Source organism: Heptranchias perlo, chromosome 1 (assembly GCF_035084215.1).
Source record: "Heptranchias perlo isolate sHepPer1 chromosome 1, sHepPer1.hap1, whole genome shotgun sequence".
NCBI classification, from domain to species: Eukaryota; Metazoa; Chordata; class Chondrichthyes; order Hexanchiformes; family Hexanchidae; genus Heptranchias; species Heptranchias perlo.
The window spans coordinates 26321197-26328803 of NC_090325.1; the positions used below are offsets into that span (position 1 = coordinate 26321197).

At 42.5% G+C, this 7607-nt stretch overlaps 1 long non-coding RNA gene across 1 annotated transcript; it reads left to right on the forward strand.

Annotated features, from left to right (window-relative positions):
- Nucleotides 1–1591: 1591 nt before the first annotated feature.
- Nucleotides 1592–5096, forward strand: LOC137323998 (uncharacterized). Its single transcript, XR_010963482.1, has 3 exons — nucleotides 1592–1645; nucleotides 4340–4462; nucleotides 5076–5096. It is a non-coding gene; the product is annotated as an uncharacterized lncRNA (long non-coding RNA).
- The last annotated feature ends 2511 nt before the right edge of the window (nucleotides 5097–7607 follow it).

Consider the following 7607-nt stretch of genomic DNA (forward strand, 5'->3'; position numbering starts at 1 on the left):
GGTGCAAAAGGGTATACCAGCATTCGATATATTAATTTGTGTGAGAGAAAAAAGCTGAGGTGGCACAAAACAAACATGGGTTATATGAAATAGTATGTTTATGATTTTATTTTTATGAAGGCTGAAGTAAAGTTATTAAAGAAAAGTTGAACACATGGAGAGATGAGAGATTCCTTGAAATTGCTGGTATGAGATAAATCAAAATAAAAAAGATACAGCTATATGTGCACTGAGGAAAGTTTAACTATGTAGCTGGGTGTAAGAGAAAGGAACCATGCATAATGATTGTGTAAGAATATGGTTTAAAACCAAGCATGGTCAAATATCCCATCTCACATAGCTCGCATAAAGCTCCCCAGCATCTTAGCAAAAGGCCGGACGTTTGGGGTTTTGGGGTGGGGCGGGTGGGGGTTAATGGTGAAGTTATGTCTCAGTGTGTGTGTGAGCAAAGACAGTTTGTAAAAGACAGTGAATGCTGAAACTTCAGAACTATGGCCCATATCTAGATGCTATAACGTCAGAAGGGGGTCTACACCAAAACAAGAGATGTGGTTGCGAAGAAACCGACATTAGAGGGGCCGTGCAAGGCCGAATAGGTGGGCTGTACTCAGATAAGAAGGGCATTCTTCAAAGGAACAAACAGCTTGTAAACAGAGATGAAGGTTGAGGTCATTAGTTACATTCTTTACCCAGAAAGTGGTTAGAATGTGGAACTCACTACCACAAGGAGTAGTTGAGGTGACTAGCATAGATGTATTTAAGGGGAAGCTAGATAAACACATAAGAGAGAAAGGAACAGAAGGATATGCTGATAGGATTAGATAAAGTAGGGAGGGAGGAGGCTCGTGTGGAGCATAAACACCTGCATGGACCTGTTGGGCCGAATGACCTGTTTCTTGTGCTGTACATTCTATGTAATTCTATGTAAAAAACAGCCTACCTTGAGTTGCTAACGTGGTGTCAGCTCGGTGGAATGACTTACGACTAGGAGATAAGACTAGAGATGCTTACATACAGAATATAGCAGCCAAATAGTATAAAGATAGAGCATGCTCCCTCCCAAAAGTTACAGCTCCTGAGAGGATCGTTGGAAGGTCAATGCCCCAGGCCACGGAGGTCAGTTCTGATCAATCTGAGTCTGCAGGCAAACCAGATTATATTGATTGCTTGTCATTTAATGTAATCTGAAGATAGTTGTATTATAATCATAACTCTGTTGTAAGTCAATATATTGAAGCTTGTTGTTTAATAACCACTTGGGCTGGAATCACGCAGCAGTTATTTTTGAAGGATTAACAACCCTTTGTGGTGACAGTAACAAAGAAAATCCGCTAACGGATTGTAAGACATTTCTGCACAAGGATCAGAAGCAAAGTTTTTATGGTCTAATTTATTATTGGCGTCTTCAAATTGGAAAAATAGCCCTAGCGTTCTTTAATACCTGTATTCTAACTTGTAATTTAGTTAGTTTCCACGAAGCATAGCATGAAGCATTGAACTGTTTTCACCATATTTTTCACCCAGGGCCACAGACTCATTTGCATCTTTTTATGCATCAACTTCTGACATCCATACGATTGAGTGAAGATTGAAGACTGCACCTAATTGGTTGACTAAAAATGAACACTTCATTAGACATATGACGGTAGCAATTACTGTTGGTGATAATAGTGGACTAATGCTTAATGTAATTTCTTAGACATTCCTTTATTTTAAAAGAATAATTAATCCATTTATTTTAGGCAGGTTAATGCCTCTTAAGAATAGCATATATAGGAATGTTATATAAATGCTCCAAGTGTTCATTCACTCTTATTGGCATCAGTTATTTCTCCACTATAGTTGGCTAGTTGAAGTACAACTTCAACTCAGTATTGTAGATCTACATAGTACAACATACTGCAGAATTAGAAGGGTTTCTCTTATTTTAACATTAAGTTTAATCTAACAAACAAAAACAACACAAGAGACATAATCCATCAAGAGCAGTATTGTCTACTGCCATTACTGGTTAGACATCACATGAACTAAACCAGATGCTAATAAGAGCTAAAACTGCAATCATTCTTAATCCTTAACTAATCTTTTCTGATTGTTCTTACAAAGGATAACAATGCTGAGAGAAAATGGAAGATTTCTGGCTTTGCAATCATAATAATGCTAAGAATTACTGTATTATATATGGCACAATTCACCCACAATCATGGGACTCACTAGATTGATATAGCAATACTCAAAACTAACCAACTCAATCATTTTCAATCCTGGATTACGCAAAGATAATGCTATCAAACCAGGTGTCAAGTTCTACTTGAGGCTGATGCTAGTTTTAGCTTTGTGATCAGGTAGGTTCAGAATAAAACACAGGGCACAGCTTTCCCTATACGACCCCAAAAAGCTGCCTCAACTCCATACCCATTAGAGTAATGCCACCGAATGACATCGCCAATTCCTACACCATTGATCACCTACACTATTTATCACCAGCCTTCTCTGATGGATTTAGTCCAATTGATGCCAAATTATTGACAGTTTTATCCTGTCGCTTAACATCAATTGGATTGAGATTCACTTAACAACCAACAGATCCGATAAACTGCCATTCCATCTGTCAGAGATGGATTAAAGCCCTGATCCCAGAGAGAAAAGCACATTTTTTGTTACTAACTATGCCACCAATTTTCTGTTGCTTGTGAATCTTAGCTCTCAATAAGAAAATTGCTGAGCTGAATTTAAACAGATAAGGGGCAGCATGTGAATCAGAAAAGATTGAGGGATGAGAGAGAAGTGGGAAGAGAGGAGGAGGATTAGGTATGTGGAGACCCTCATCATCGATACCTCCAGCGCCGCCAAGGTCCACAGCCTCAGCGATGGCCCTTCCAGTGATGGCCAGCAATGTCACCTCCATGGGAGTTAGGACTTGTAGGCGCGTCTGTCCTCCTCCAGTTCTTTCTTGCTGCCTACTGTCATGCACCACCTTCTCCTGTAAGAAAGAAGGAAGTGTGTCAGTGAGTGTCCTGCAAGATGTTTGGGTGATGTGGCTGTCATGGTTGAATAGCTGCCAGTATGTGACCTGTGAGTTTTGTGTGTGCGGCTTGCAACTGTGGTAATGTGTGATGGTGAGATGAAGCATCTGATTGGAAGAGTTGAGTATTAATTGAAAGAGTTTGTTGGTGTGGATGATGGGGGAGTTTAGTGCGGGTGGAGCATTGGATGAGGCTAGTGGTGCAGTTGGTAGGATATGCCACTTGAAAGTTGACCTCACTCACCTTGACCACTCATGTCAAATCATTGAATTTCTTCCTGCACTGCATCCATGTGCATGGTGCTATGCTCCTGGCATTGACCTCATCCGCTACTTCCACCCACTACCTATTGAGCATATGTCTGGAGGGCCTCTTGCCCCCTGTGGATATAGGATGCCCCTCCTTCTGTCCACCTCTTCCACCAAGGCCTCTAGTGCTTCATCAGAGAACATTGGTGCACAGTCTCTCACAGGCACAGCCATTTTTCCAGGAATCACTTCTCCCAAGACTCCCACCACTTCCTGCAGACGCAGTGCACCTCCCCTTTAAGAGGTGCACACTGCCTTTAAGTAGTGCTAGCCACTCCCGCTATCGGGGACCCCTGCTGGTGCTTGCAGCCAATCAGTAGCACAGGTAGTGCTGGCTTCACGCAGCTATCACTGAAATCATCAGGCAGCACGAATGTTACGTGCTGCCTGCATCGCAACCAACGAGCACAGGTTAATCGTGCACCGTGATCCCAGCACCTGTTTTCGGAGGTTATCCAATATAACACCTATAGTGACTGAAATATTCCTTACTGAATTAATTAGCAAACAGAACATCCAAATGACTTCTTCCCACAGCACTAAAAGTCAATGATAATCATGTTACTTCGGATATTCATTATTAGCATAAAAAGATGAGGCAAATTAGGGACTAGCTTGGTTAGGTGAAACCAAGCATAAAACGCCAATGGTGCTGAATGCATAAGGAATTATCGAACTCTGACCCATACATTTATCCTTGAATTTATTGCCATCATGTTCGCTTTGTACTTGTGTCTTTTATTTCAGTAGTTTTCACCCATCAAAAGTATAGAAAAATGTCAAGATTCAAGTTGTACAAACTTACTTCAACTACATTCTTACTGTATGAAGAAGTTACTTGGTGACAAATACAGGTGTATGTGTGTAACACGAGCTCTACCCCTAGTCCTTGGTAGATGTTAACCGCATAACTCTTTCATTACCAAGTATAGACAGAGTGCAGGACATGAATGTTCATATGCAATGCAATGTAGATTGTAATGTTTATTTATTTATCTTATTGAGAAAACCAAAGACAATGGCCATAGTACAGGACATCATCAAGGTTGAAAAGAGAAAATGACTAAACCAGGAAACTGTGATTAGGACAAAACTGAAGATTGTAGGAAGAACGCTGGAGTAAGGGAGGTGAGAAGTTTCAAAGTTTCGAGATACTGAGAAAAATGGATAGTAATTTAAGGGGTCAATTTTTGGCAATGTTCATGGATGGTGGGGAACGTTACAGTGCAGGTTTTGCGCCTGCCCAATTGATGCACATCTGACCTCAATGAATCTTCCAAGGTCAGATCTAATTACACATTCAAAGCAAGCTCCTGTTGTGTTGTTCTGCACTTATAGAGAGCTCATTGATTCAGGGACGGTTCGAGATTTGTGCCCACCTGACGCTACACATCCGACCCCAACAAATCCTCAGGGATCGCACCTAATTACGTATTCAAGGCAAGCTCCCTGTGTTTGATTCACCACTCACAGGGAGCTCATTGAGTCAGCGACAGTATGGGTTTGGTATCCACCTAATTGGCCCAAAACAGATTCCAACGAATCTTCTGGGATCAGATCTAATTACATATTCCAACAAAGCTCCCAGTGTGTAATTTGTCTCTCGTAGGGAGCTAACTGACGCAGAGCTGGATATCTGGTGCTGCAGTGCCAATTTACAAGGCTGCAGTGGCCGTTTAAAGGGCAGGTCAATTTCTGCTGGCAAACCTTCAGAAGAGTATTGCTTCAGTTTTGTTTACAGTCTGCAGACCGATAATGGAGCTCCAGCAAGGCAGAGCGCTCAGATCTTTGGATGCAACAATAGAACGGCTGCTGCAAGAAGTCAGGGGAAGGAAGGATTCCCTGATTGGCACTCCACGCTACCCTCCCGCTAGGTGACCCTGGCAGGAGTATGTCAATTCAGTCTGAACCACCCAGAGTCTTGGCATTAAATCCACAGGAGGTTTGCAGACCTGAAGATAATAGCTAAGGTAAAGTGACCCACCAGCACATAATGACATGCAGATAGGCAAAATAAGCAAGTCACAAAGTATTTCCTCTCACGCTGTTACAGTGGGGGAGTCTAGGACAAGGGGACATAACCTTAAAATCAGAGCCAGGCCATTCAGGAGATAAGTTAGGGAACACTTCTACCCCCAAAGGGTGGTTGAAGTATGGAGCTCTCTCTCACAAAAAGCAGTAGATGCTAGCTCAAATAATAATTTTAAATCTGAAATCGATAGATTTTTGCTAGCCAAGGGTATTAAGGGATATGGAACCAAGGCAGGTGGAAGGAATTGGAAATCAGATCAGCCATGATCTCACTGAATGGCGGAACAGGCTCGAGGGGCTGAATGTTCCTATCTTCCTATGTTCCTATTACTTTACAGCTCTTTGAATGTTTACCATGCAGGGCCTTACTGTAGAAAATCATGCAGTCTGGCTGCAGCTTATCACTGAAACTGTTGGCAGTTCAAGTCCTTCCCCAGCTATTGAGCCTAAGTGATTCTGACCTCACTTGGCCTGTTTAGAAAGAATTTTGCTATCTGAGTACCACCATTTTATGAAGTCATTTCATGCTGTACAAAGCAGCCCGCAAGGTGTGGCAACAATTATGGAGGGATCCACGAACCACATTTGTGCAGAAAGGCCTCCTAACCTCTCTCCTCATTCTCTTAGTGATCCTGAAATATGGATTCTAAGGTCGGGAAATTGCTCCTGCTCTGCAGGCATTACTTCGCTGGAAGTGGTTTCTGCTGCGTAACCTCGCCTGGCAACGGAGACTAGACATTGAGGAAGGACGAAGAAGCTCAAGAAGAAGAGGATGCAGGAGAAGCTGCAGCAAGACCTGTACGGCAAGCAGCAGGGGCTATTAGGCAGTAGTTCATTAGCATCTCAAGGACCCTCGTCTACATTTTACTACATCATTACAGTGGCCACACTTAAAAAAAAATGTACTTCATTGGCTGTAAAGCATTTTGGGAAGTCCTGAGTTCATGAAAGGCGCTGTATAAATTCAAGCCTTTCTTTCTTTCTTTCACAGAACAGCATTTCCAATAAAAGAAAAATCAGAACCAACCCATTAACATCACTCCTGCATTAACAGTCCTCAAACACCAATCCATCTTAACTCTCCACATTGCAAGAAAAATCACTAGACTCTGACCACCATTTGCACAGAGGCCACCGGCCATTGATGGCTGAATACCTCAGGCTTGTCAGCAAAGTTGAAGCCCATGGAATAAAAGGGGCAGTGGCAGCATGGATACAAAATTGGCTAAGAGACAGGAAACAGAGAGTAGTGGTGAACGGTTGTTTTTCAGACTGGAGGAAGATGTACAGTGGTGTTCCCGAGGGGTCGGTACTAGGACCACTGCTTTTTTTGATTTATATTAATGACTTGGATGTACAGGGCACAATTTCCAAATTTGCAGATGACACAAAACTTGGAAGGGTAGTGAAAAATGAGGAGGATAGTGATAGACTTCAAGAGGACATAGACAGGCTAGTGGAATGGGCAGATGAAATTTAACGCAGAGAAGTGCGAAGTGATATATTTTGGTTGGAAGAACGAGGAGAGGCAATATAGACTAAAGGGTACAATTCTAAAGGGGGTGCAGGAACAGAGAGACCTGGGGGTATATGTGCATAGGTTGTTGAAGGTGGCAGGGCAAGTTGAGAAAGCGGTTAAAAAAGTATATGGGATCGTGGGCTTTATAAATAGAGGCATAGAGTACAAAAGTAAGGAAGTTATAATGAACCTTTATAAAACAGTGGTTCGGCCACAACTGGAGTATTGTGTCCAATTCTGGGCACCGCACTTTAGGAAGGATGTGAAGGCCTTAGAGAGGGTGCAGAAAAGATTTACTAGAATGATTCCAGGGATGAGGGACTTCAGTTACGTGGATAGACTGGAGAAGCTGGGGTTGTTCTCCTTAGAGCAGAGAAGGTTGAGAGGAGATTTGATAGAGATGTACAAAATCATGAGGGGTCTAGACAGAGTAGATAGAGAGAAACTATTCCCATTGGCAGAAGGATCGAGAACTGGAGGACACAGAGTTAAGGTGATTGGCAAAAGAACCAAAGGTGACATGAGGAAAAACTTTTTTACGCAGCGAGTGGTTATGATCTGGAATGCACTGCCTGAGGGGGTGGTGGAGGCAGATTCAATCATGGCTTTCAAAAGGGAACTGGATATGTACTTGAAAGGAAAAAATTTGCAGGGCTATAGGGAAAGGCCGGGGGAGTGTGACTAACTGGTTTGCTCTTGCAGACAGCCAGCATGGGCTCGATG